Raw genomic sequence first — 12556 nt, forward strand, 5'->3', positions numbered from 1 at the left:
CACTGTTGTGCTAAGCAGTGATCTCTAGCAGCCTGGTGCTGTGACCAGCTGGAGACTGGGGCTGTTGCTGTCGATTCCTTTTAGGAAAGCTAACTGTCCTGGTGAGGAAATTGAACTGAAGGCGGCACTGCAATAGCCACTGGTTAGAAGCTTATTGCAACAGTGTGATGTGAACTTGGAGAGGAAGGGGTGAGTCCCAGGGTCACCAGAGGAAAGTGAGGCGGAAGAGCCGAGAATAAAAGAGCTAAGCCTGGTGGCTGGTGTGGTTAAGGGAAAGGTTGTGAAGGCCAGATCTCCCTAAATTTATTTACCTGGGCTCTTTACTGTCTCTGCAACTCTGGAAAGTTAGAGAACCCAATGTAACAAGAAGAATTCTTTGGCAGATTCTTTTTACTAAGTTTACTATTTCAGGTAGGAGAGGACTTCTGTTTGCTGAGAGAGAGAGAGAGAGAGAGAGAGAGAGAGTGAGAGAGAGAGTGTGTGTGTGTGTGCGCGCACGCGTGCGCTGTGGCTTTCTGCATTCCTGGATGCTCCTGTACGGTTTCCTTTAGAAGAGGGCTGGGAAACCTTTGTGCTGGCCAGAATCACTCGGACGTTTGTAGTGCTAGTCGGCTGTAAACATTGCCAACTTTTAGCCTGCTATACATTTATTGAACTTAGCATTGCACCTGCTCTTGTCTTGGTTGGCCAGACCAGATGATTTCTTGGGCCTCAAATGGCATGTGGGCTGACATTCCTACTTGAGAAAGTTAATGGAATTGAAAGATAAATTTATTTAGGTGCAACAGTGTTTAAAAAAGTTTCAAAGGGTAATGCACAGTGTGTATTATGAAAAAAACAGGATGTATTTCCAAATATTTTTGTTTCAAAATGAGCTTACTTTTAAATTTTGTTTTCCATGAACTTTTTGAAATTCCTTTTCATATCTTGATTTAGCAAAGTCATATATAAATTAATGCTTCTGGGTCTGGCACAGTAGCCTACTCCCGTATGGGCATTGGTTTGTGTCCTGGCACCCTGCTTCCCATCCATCTCCCTGCCTGTGGCCTGGGAAAGCAGTCGAGGACGGCCCAAAGCCTTGGGACCCTGCACCCGTGTGGGAGACCCGGAAGAAGTTCTTTGCTCCAGGCTTCACATCAGCGCAACTCTGGCTGTTGCGGTCAGTTGGGGAGTTTTTTCCTCTCTGTCTCTCTTCCTCTCTGTATATCTGTCTTTCCAATAAAAATAAGTAACTGTTTAAGAAAATTAGTGCTTCTAAGTGGACAGTACACACTATCTCTCCAGTATAATACATACTTACTCATTTACATGAAAATCAGAGTTAGAGGGTGAGAAGTAGGTGTTCATGTGCTGGCTCGCTTCCCAGATGGCCACAGTGGCTGCAATGGGCCAGGAGAGCCAGGAGCTTGTTTTGGATCTCCCACATGAGTGGCATGTGGCTTTCCCAGGCTGTGAACAGGCAGCTGGATTGGAGCAGTGGGGACGTGCACTGGTTTCCGTGATGCCACAGTGCTGTCCACTGGTGTGTGTGTATAGACCTCTTAGTTATTGCTTGATGGAATCATCCGTTCAGGTTGTCCACATCTTTACCCTCCTATTGCTGTTTCTCTTGCCTTTCCCTGCCTGCAGTCACTTTTTTTTTGCCCGAGAATACTTTTTACTAATTCTTTTTTTTTTTTAAGCGATTGTTTTTATTTTTGGAAAGGCAGGTATACAGAAAGGAAGAGAGACAGAGAGGAAAATCTTTCATTTGCTGGTCTACTCCCCAAGCGCCGCAACGGCCAGAGCTGCGCCGATCCGAAGGCAGGAGCCAGGAGCTTCTTCCAGGTCTCCCACACGGGTGCAGGGGCCCAAGGCTCTGGCCTGTCCTTGACTGCCTTCCTAGGCCACAAGCAGGGAGCTGGATGGGAAGTGGAGCTGCCGGGATTAGAACAGGCACCCATGTGGGATCCTGGCGCATGCAAGGCGAGGACTTAAGCCACTAGGCCAATCGTGTCTGTTTCCTCTAGCTTCCTTCCTCCCTCCTCCCTCCATCTATGGACCTTTTCTCACAGACCTGATTTATTTTGTTGTGATGGATAAGCAACTTCTTTGGAAGCCCTAAGTGTATGAATGTGGCCTTTTGAGTCTCAGGCTTGCAGGGAGGATATTCTGGGCAGGCTATTTGTTGGGGGAATCCGCGGTGTTGGCTTGGCTTCTGGAATATTCTAATAATTTCTGTCCTGCAGTGTGGCCCTGACTGCTCCAGGAGGGTGGAGGTGCTCAGCATGTGTTCTGTGACTAAGTCCAGCCCTGTTGAGTACTGTGGGCTGGTTCTGTCAGGGTTGAAGGCGTGGGGATGAGGCTCTTGTTGGAGTGTCTGCCCTTCGCTTGTTCTTGTCCCCAGGTCTGCCTGCAGTTCCAAGCTGTCTGAAGCTGCGCTGGGACTGGATTCTCAGTGCGGTTGCCTGCTGGCTTCGTTCAGCTCTGGCTGTCTTGGACTGCTTAGTCATTCGCTGCTTCCAGTCTGCCATTGTTTCTACTTCCTCCAAGGTTTTTTTCCGTTTTTCCTGTTTGCTTTGGTTTCTGTCTTCCTTGGTAGCTTTTCTTACAGCTGCAGATTTCTTTTCCTGCTGTAAGTTCCCTTGTGTTTCACATTTCAAAAAGTTTTTATTTTATTTATTTTTTAATGCTTCTTCAGTATAACTTTAGTGAGAGGAAGTGGAATAGATGGTATACTGTTCAGCGTCTTACGTGAACTTACTACTGTTTATCTTACTAAGTTTATCTTGTTGGCATTTGGTAGTTGTCAGTTACGTGATTTGTGTTGACTTCAGTTAGACCCACCAAGGTGCCCATGGTGGACACTTAGCCCCAGCTCCTGGTGTTGTGGCTTGCCACTGCAGGCTCTGGGAAGCAGTGATGATGCCTCGAGTTGGAAACGTGGGATGAGTTCCCTCCTGCCTGTTTGAGACCAGCTCAGCTCTGGCCACTGTGGATTGGGAATGGTGGGAAGTCTGCGTCTCTTAAAAAATAAGTGTATGTGTGTGTTTGTGCGTGTGTTTAAAGATTTATTTGAAAGACAGAGTGAAGGGAGAGAGAGAGATCTTCCATACTCTGGTTCACTTTTCAAGTGGCTGCAATAGTTAGAATTGGGTTAGGCCCAAACCTTAGATCCAGGAACTCCGTCCAGGGGTGTGGTGGTGATGGTGGTGGTGGTGGTGGTGTGTGATGGTGGTGTGTGTGTGTGGTGGTATGTGTGTGGTGGGGTGTGTGTGTGGTGCGTGTGTGGTGTGTCTTAAAGAGGCAGAGACACAGATATGTGTGTCTGAGTATGGACTTGCGGGCAGCCTTGGTGCCTTCCTTCATTTGAGCTCTAGTGCAGTGTGTGCGGTAGGCTGTGAAGAAGTCAAGATTAAGGTGGTTGAGCTTTGAAAAGGTTAAGGAGGCTCTGTGTATAATCTGGTCTTTTTATATATATGTTTTTTAGGTTCTCTGTGTTATGGAAAGAGGAAAGAGAAACTAGGAGTATTTTTAAAAAATCATTGATTCCTCCTTAAGTTATTGTGGTCTTCTGAACTGTGAGTATAATTCTCTTGTTACATTTGTGTCTTGACTTTGTATTTTATCTGCTTTGTGTTTCACTTATCAGAGTCTGGCTGGAGTAGAAATGAAAGGTAATGGGTTTTGCAGAATAGGTGAAGCAAGAAAGTTGTTTAATGCTACGGTGTCTAGCTGCTGCATAAACATACTGCTCTCTGTGATAGGCAAGAAGTACATGTTAGTGGTTAATCGTAGTTATAATTACAGAGTAGATTCTCATTTTTCCCATTTCCTGTGGTGTAAGCTGAAATGCAGACCAAGGTTAGTCCAAGGTTAGTGGGCAGAATGCAGAGCTGGGCTCATAGTGGACCTGGCTTCAGAGTTGTGTGTCCCTGCTACCTTGTTCTTGTCTCTGGATTCAGCGTTGAGGTAGCTGCATGCAGCTGTATACAGCAGTGCCCTGATCACATGGGGTGCTCTCCAAGATTGCCAGTGGGTTCCCCCAGTTACTGACAATCCTGAAACCCATATGTATGTTGTCTTGTGTTGTTCCCTTACACACCAAACACACATAAAATTAAATTTTTAATTTGAACATAATTACTTAATGTAGATTTTAGCAACCTTGGTAGATGATTTTTATTCTTTATTAAGTGAAGAACTTCCTTTTTTGTTTTATTTATTTTTATTGGAAAGTCAGATATACAGAGAGGAGGAGAGACAGAGGAAGATCTGTTGATTCACTTCCCAATCAGCCACAGTGGCCGGAGCTGAGCCGATCTGAAGCCAGGACCCAGTAGCTTCTTCTGGGTCTGCTGTAGAAGGACATTCAGAATCTTTGCGATTGTGGGAGACAAAGCCAGCTGCTTTAATAACAATTTCCTAGCGCCTTCTCCCCAACTTATTTTTCTATGGAGTCAGTCAAACATCTTATAGAGTCAGCATACAATTCTTCAGCTCCCTGGATGATTTTTGTATAACTGCCTGCAAATTCAGACCCAGTTTCGGTGTTCTCCCATGCCCACAGTGCTGCATCTTGTGTATGGGTGAGCGCAGCTTGAGGCAGCTGTATCTGTTGCTCTGTAGTAACCCACTGTCCATCTCCAACCAACATATCATAAGTCAGTTGCTCCCCTCCAGGGAGTTGCCGACCTGAGGCTCCTAAGGATCGCATTTTTTTCCTTTGCAGTGTCATTCCTCCACATTTTCCACTTTAAATATTGAGAAGGAGAACGCCCTATTTTTGCTATTACTTCAACATCATAAAGAATCCAGTTTGCTCCCTGGCTTCAGCCATTTAAATATTCCCTCACATATGAAGAAGTAGGTCCGTAAGACACACAAGCTGTGATAGCATTAAAATTTAGGCTTTCATAGGTAGGTTGTGTTAGATTCGCCACTCACCAAATGTTAAATTTGTCACTGGCCAAAATGTTAAGATTCGCCGACCACCAGGGAAAGAATAAGTCAGCCAAATATATGAAAAGAATGTAGATGGCCTTTATTTCAGGAACCACGGTCACGGGCAGCAGAAGCCCAGACGTGAAGGAGTGGGCTGCGGAGGAAGAAGAGCACGGAAGAGACAGGAAGGAGCTTTTTAAACTCTCCTTGACACGGAAGCTGAAACAGGGGTCGCCTCGGCCCTTATTGGTGGGGGGATATGGGTCTGTGCCCCTCATTGGTGCAACGGTGGTCTCACAGCCTGAGGGGCCCGCCAGAGGGGGCCTACCACCCGTTCCTGGTCTGGTTGGAGGTAAATGCCACTCTTCTCTGGTTACCATGGTAGTCATCAGGTTGATTATTTTCTTGACTAAATACAATTGGAAAAAGCAGTCGAAATTCATGAGGTCTCGGGGGATTATCAGACATTTGGAAAAGTCTTTGATCGGATTTAAGAGTGAGACAGTGTGGCTGATGTTTAACTGTTCTTTTATCCCATCCTCATTTGCCTCACTAGAAGATTTGGAGAATTTATGAGATTTTACTGTTTTAACATGGGAAGCTTTAGTTTCTTTTCTAATTACATTGCAATAGCATCTCTCGTTACGGGAATCTCTCCTGAGTTTTGTTTTTCTAATCCACATCTATAGTATAAGCTTTTAGCTGCATTCAATGGCGTCTCCTCGTAGGAGGGTCTCTCACGTTCTCTTTCATCTTCATCTGTAGTATAAGCCATTTCTCTCCTGGCACAGTGTGGTGGCGCCTCCCGTGAGGGAAGCCTCTCACGGGTCCCTCTTCGCCATCCTCCTCATCTGTACTATGAGGCATTGCTGGTTCAGCCATATTATAGCGGCCTTTCCTGGTAGGTGGCCTCGTAAGGGTTCCATTGCTCTTTCTTCCTCGTCTGTACTATGAAACATTCATCCTGCTCTTAGAGGAGTTTCTTGCAAATTCCCCTTCTAAAATTATAATAACAGCTTTAATTAAAGCCCATGTAATCCAAAAACTAACATGAATATCTTCTGTCCTTCCGGCCTTTTCACCATTTTTCTGAGTAAAATTCTCAAATTCTGTTTCTAGTGTCCCTTCACCTGGAGACCCAGGATTATATTCACCAATCAGCTCTAAATAAGAACACAATTGCTGCCTAGTTACCTTTGCTCCACTTTTCACTAAACATTTCTGCATAAGTGAGGTAAAGGACTGTGCTCTGCACTGGTTTTGGCCCATTGTCCCACTCACCCCTTTCTGGGGGTCTGCGCAGCACACATGACAAGTGCCTGTCCAGGCGCCACTTTTCGCTGTCCCACAGTGATGGACTTGGTGCACGGAGACGATAATAACACGCGTGGACTACTGACTGATGGTCATTGGCCAAAGTTTATTAACAGCACCAAACTTTTAAAGGAAGGTTGTCCTGTAGGCCTCCAGGGAGGAGGGGCTTGAGCCATTGTTGCAGGGTGCGAGCAAGATCATACCAGACCTGTCTAAGGTTTATTAAGGAGTCTTTATTAACCAAGCTTGGTGATAATAGAGCACAATAGCAAATCACAAGTCCATACATCAACCCAACCAATCATAATCCAACCAATCATAATCTCGAAAGAAACAAATGGTCAACATCCTTAAGTCCATCCATTAAGCTGAAGACCTATGTCCCAGCTTCCCCAGCAGCGAATAACTGGGACACACTCACAAAGAACCTGGACACACTCACAAAGAACCTGGACACACGAAGAACCTGGACACACTCACAAAGAACCTGGACACACAAAGAACCTGGACACACTTACAAAGAACCTGGACACACTCACAAAGAACCTGGACACACTTACAAAGAACCTGGACACACTCACAAAGAACCTGGACACACAAAGAACCTGGACACACTCACAAAGAACCTGGACACACTCACAAAGAACCTGGACACACTTACAAAGAACCTGGACACACTCACAAAGAACCTGGACACACTCACAAAGAACCTGGACACACAAAGAACCTGGACACACTTACAAAGAACCTGGACACACTCACAAAGAACCTGGACACACTCACAAAGAACCTGGACACACTCACAAAGAACCTGGACACACTCACAAAGAACCTGGACACACTCACAAAGAACCTGGACACACAAAGAACCTGGACACACTTACAAAGAACCTGGACACACTCACAAAGAGCCTGGACACACTCACAAAGAACCTGGACACACAAAGAACCTGGACACACTCACAAAGAACCTGGACACACTCACAAAGAACCTGGACACACTCACAAAGAACCTGGACACACAAAGAACCTGGACACACTCACAAAGAACCTGGACACACTCACAAAGAACCTGGACACACAAAGAACCTGGACACACTCACAAAGAACCTGGACACACTTACAAAGAACCTGGACACACTCACAAAGAACCTGGACACACAAAGAACCTGGACACACAAAGAACCTGGACACACTCACAAAGAACCTGGACACACTCACAAAGAACCTGGACACACAAAGAACCTGGACACACTCACAAAGAACCTGGACACACTCACAAAGAACCTGGACACACAAAGAACCTGGACACACAAAGAACCTGGACACACTCACAAAGAACCTGGACACACAAAGAACCTGGACACACTCACAAAGAACCTGGACACACAAAGAACCTGGACACACTCACAAAGAACCTGGACACACTCACAAAGAACCTGGACACACTCACAAAGAACCTGGACACACTCACAAAGAACCTGGACACACTCACAAAGAACCTGGACACACTCACAAAGAACCTGGACACACTCACAAAGAACCTGGACACACTCACAAAGAACCTGGACACACTTATAAAGCTGCAGACATTCACCTTCCCTGGCTTCTCTGCCCACAATCTACTACTGCTTGGCCTCACCCTCTTGGAACTCCATATAGCACACAAAGCAGAAACAACATCATTATAACCATTGCCTCATTTAAGCAGTACACAGGGACCATGCTCAGGGGATTACCTGTCCTGGTTCAGCCAAGAGTCGAGGTGCCAGAGTAATGGAAGCACTTGGCCAGAAAGAGAGTGAGAGCCCCTGCTTCATGGGCCTTTTAAAGGGGCTTGTGAGGGGCGTGGTTACACGACAATGTAATACCGTCCCCTCTCAGTCACAGGTGGGAGGGGCAAATACCTAAGTGTTGTGGGCTAAGGAGTTGATTAGTGCTCCTAATTGGGATGGGCAGGAACAGGAACTGGGCTTGTAGCTAAAGCATCTAGACTAATGGGACTTCCAATATCCTGGCTAATTTAGGATGTGGGGGAAGTGGTTGAGGATGGAATTATTATTCCATTGCTGTTAGGATTCACCTTCAGGACAGAGGGTAGAGAACACAGCCAAATTTCATTCTCTGATTGTCTCCAATGGCCAGTGCTTATCCAGGTTGAAGCCAGGAGCTTCATCTGGGTCTGCCACGTGGATGGCAGGGGTGGAGTGGGGCCCCAATACTCTGGCCATTCTCTGCTGCTTTCCCAGGCCATTAGCAGACAGCTGGATCTGAAATGGAGTTGCTGAGTGCCGACGTATCAGGTAGCAATGTTACACTGGTGCGATGCTCCCCTTGAGCTGGTGAGCATTCCTTACACTAGTTACAGGGATACTAAGTCGTCAGAATTTATGCTGACTTACAGCTGTGCAATCTGACCTGGTTACTGTCGTAGGAGTGCAGGCTAGGCCCTGGGTTGTTGCTGATTTCCATGTGAGGGTCAGTCCGCTCACCCTGTTGTTCTGCTTATTTGCTCCCATCTGCCTGTGTGTTTAGATATTAGGGCGTGGAAATTATGTCATGCCCTTCGAATACTCTACCAAGGCCGAGATACCTCACTTGGTTTTTCTGTCCTTCTGCTCGTGGTAGGCCAGGGGAGAGGGCCTGCTCTGTCCGGTGTGTCATGTGAGAGGAACCAAGTCCTGCTAGTGGAACTCTCTCCTCCTACCCTCTTTAGTATTGCAGTTTTCTTTTTTATAGCTTCTTTCTGTGTTTTTGAGGGCAACATTTTTGTTGTTTTTGTCTCTGCTTAGCCTATACTTTTCACTAAATGCTGAATAAGGTCCATTTGTTTAATTTTACAGAGTGCTTGATGGGTGTGGGAGACACACACACGCACACAGACACAGATAACTTGTGTATGCTGGCTCAGAGCCCAGGTGGCTGTGTCTACGGGGCTTGGCCAGGCTGACGCTAGGAGTCGCAGCTCCACATGGCTGTCTCATGTAGGTGGCAGGGCCATCTTCTGCTCCCTGCCTAGATGGAGTGGCACTGGAGCAGCCGGCTCGCCAACAGTGCTCATATAGGATACCGGTTTTGTAGGCAGTGGCTCAGCGTGCTGTTTCCCGTGAGGTATATTTACTGCTTATCACAGAGAAGCAGGACAAAACTTACTCATCCCAATTTGGCTTTTGCTTCAGTAAAATGTAAGCCCAGGAAAATAACCTCATAAGCAGTGTTCCTGCCAAATTCTGGAAAGATGGTCAGCCCCTCTGCGAGTGCAGTGAGGTTGGTGCTGCCGCGCTGGGGCCCGACTTGCACTGCATGGCTGTCAGAGGCCATCGTTAGGCTGACTCGGCCTGGCCGGGTTTGATCCTTGGTCCTTGCTTTGTTTCCAGTTGTGTGGGAGGCAGACATTTGTGATGCAGGTGTTTTAGAACCACTCCCTTCTCCAAGTGTGAAGAAAAATGTGGGAGGAATTGAATTGTTGGAATATATGTGGAGATCATTTTCAGCCAGTGGATTGTGGGAAGGTGGTGGTGACAGGAAAAGATGCACGGAGACTCTGCACTCCCCCCTTTTCTTTTTTAAAAGATTTATTTATTTGAAATGAGAGAGAGCGTGAGTGTGCAAGAGCAACAGTGCATGCACTATCTTTAATCCACTGGTTTACTCGCCAGATGGCCACAGTGGCCAGAGTGGAGTGAGTGTGTGGCTTGGAGCTTCTCCTGGGTCTCCCACGTGGATGCAGAGGCAAAGCCCTTGGCTATCCTTCACTGCTTTTCCAGGTCATTAGCAGGGAGCTGGATCAATCAAAAGTGGAGCAGCGGGACATGAACCTGCACCCATAAGGGCTGCTGGCGCTGCAGGTGGAGGATTAGCATGCTGTACCACTGCTTTGCCCCCTTTATGCCACCGTGCTGACCTCAAAGGCATCTTTTTCTTGGCACAGGGCACAATAACACAGTTGAGCTGAATATACTTAAAAATACAAAAGCTGTTTACATGTCTAGAATGCTGGGCACCATATTACACGCTGGACTTCCCCTTTTGAACAAGATGGATATGTTCTTGTTCTCTCAAAGTTTATTTTCTTTTAGGAGGGTACAGCTAGCTTAGTGTCTGTGTGTATTTTCAAGGTAGAACTACTAGGATTTGCTGACACATTGGATCAGGGGCGAGAAGTTAAGTTGACTGGAAAGTCTTTGGTCTGGGCAGGTAGAGAGCTGTGGGAGGAGATGGTGTTGTGCCGGATTTTTAGATCCCCAGAAAATTATCAAGTCTGAAGTCGGTGCGAAGGCATAAAGGTGGTTTATTTAGGTTAGCCTAGGTCTCCCAGCCACTGGGCTGGAGGGGGAGGGTCCGCTGCAGCCGAGGCTGCTGCAGGATCAGCAGGGCAGAAAAAGAGCCAGAGCCCCCAGGTAGGATAGCACAGGGTTCTTATACATTTCAGACTATTCATTATACAGTCATGATTTAGCAGGCTTCTATTGGTGGGTTTGAAGCAAGCAACTTTCAAAAAGTACAAATCGATGAGCTATAGGGCGGTGAGTCTTATCTAACACCAGGGACCTCCTTCCTGAGGAGTGGTCTGCCTACGTGACCTGCCAGGTGTCCTGCCGGTGTCACGTAGACTGTCAGGCCTGGAGTTCACACAGCCCCCAGCCAAGCCATTAAGGCAGAATCACAAAAGGCAGAAAACACCTAGGTTCTTCAGTGGCATCAAGGACTAGAGGCATTTCAAAGTCTCCTAGCAGCCGAGAATACGAGTTTGGAGCTTGGAATAAAGCACCAAGCTGCAGGTGGATGGCAGGGGAGCGCTGGTGACTGAGAGTGCTGGGAAAGGAGAACGGGTCTGGGGTCACGGCCGTTCCCCTGCTGCAGTGGGCGCTGGGCAGGTGAGAGGATGCCAGAACTGATAGCGCTTTGCACAGAGGGGAGGAGGCTTCCAGAAGGATCAGCGCCATCAGTGCAACTGACAGGTCAGCGTGGACTTTCCAGCTTGGGGGGCATCTTGGTAGCGCTTAGGAGTGGGAGAAACCTGACTGAGCTCTGGTTTGACTCAGGCATAGTCCATGTCCTTGGAGGTAGGGAGACAGTAGTGAACTGCAGTTTGCATTTTAATCAACATCATCGGACCTGCGACTACATGGGATCCAGGCTGTGCATGTGCAGCCCAGTCAGGTGTAGAAGGTGGATTCTGTTGCCGTTTTTCAATTGAGAACACTTAGATTCCAAAGGTAAATTAGGATTTTCCAGGATCAGTCGAGTTGTACTTGAAGGCAGTTGGTTTCTTTTGGCTGTGTTCCCTTCTTCCTCCAGGCATGTGGATGTACTTGGAAAACATGCTTCTGCCCTTCTTTTCATTGCCCAAGATAATTCATCAGTAGAAAAATGATAATGTAATTCAGAGTTCTGGAGGGAAGGCCTGGCATGAGGCTCAGCAGATAAATCCTTGCCTTTCAAGCACAGGGATCCCATGTGGGCGGCAGTTCTAATCCCAGCTGCTCCACTTCCCATCCAGCTCCCTGCTTGTGACCTGGGAAGGCAGTCGAGGACGGCCCATAGTCTCGGGACCCTGCACCTGCGTGAGACCCGGAGGAGGATCCTGGCTTCTGGCTTGGGATCGGCACAGCTCCTTTCCTCTGCTTGGGTGGCTCCTTTGGGCTGTGGAGGTGGATACAGTTGAGGGGGTCCTGTTGGTTGAGGAAACTATGTTTGCAAGTTCAGAGGAAGGGAGATGATTTTGTTGTAGGGTTTTTGACCCCGAATACGGCAGCAACCTCAATTCTTGTCTTGCAGGAAAGAAGAATTTTTGTGTGGACGCTGTTTTTTTTTTTTTTTTAAAGATTTTTATTGTTATTGGAAAGCCGGATATACAGAGAGGAGGAGAGAGAGAGAGGAGGAGAGACAGAGAGGAAGATCTTCCATCTGATGTTTCACTCCTCAAGTGAGCCACAACGGGCCGGTGCACACCGATCCGAAGCTGGGAACCTGGAACCTCTTCCGGGTCTCCCACACGGGTGCAGTGTCCCAGAGCTTTGGGCTGTCCTTGACTGCTTTCCCAGGCCACAAGCAGGGAGCTGGATGGGAAGTGGAGCTGCCGGGATACGAACCGGCGTCCATATGGGATCCCGGGGCTTTCAAGGCGAGGACTTTAGCCGCTAGGCCACACTGCCGGGCCCCACTGTTTGGTTTTAAAGCAAGATTTAATAGAAAAGTTGAGAAAGGAGAACTCCCGTCCTAGTGACGGGAGGGGGCTCTGAGAGAGAAAAGACCCTTACCCCAGCCATAGTGGCAGGAGGGAAAGTGAAGAAGGCCCGTATTAATGGTGGGGAAA

General features: G+C 47.5%; 1 protein-coding gene across 4 annotated transcripts in view; it reads left to right on the forward strand.

Moving 5' to 3' along the window:
- Window positions 1-12556, forward strand: part of PTK2 (protein tyrosine kinase 2) — a 261868-nt gene that overhangs the window by 29955 nt on the left and 219357 nt on the right. For all 4 annotated transcript variants that reach the window (XM_058668437.1, XM_058668443.1, XM_058668442.1 and 1 more), the window contains exon 2: window positions 3470-3560. The gene's annotated coding sequence lies outside the window, so the exon portion shown is untranslated. The remainder of the gene's footprint in view (window positions 1-3469; window positions 3561-12556) is intronic.

The sequence above is a fragment of the Ochotona princeps genome, chromosome 9 (genome assembly GCF_030435755.1).
Source record: "Ochotona princeps isolate mOchPri1 chromosome 9, mOchPri1.hap1, whole genome shotgun sequence".
Taxonomy (NCBI): domain Eukaryota; kingdom Metazoa; phylum Chordata; class Mammalia; order Lagomorpha; family Ochotonidae; genus Ochotona; species Ochotona princeps.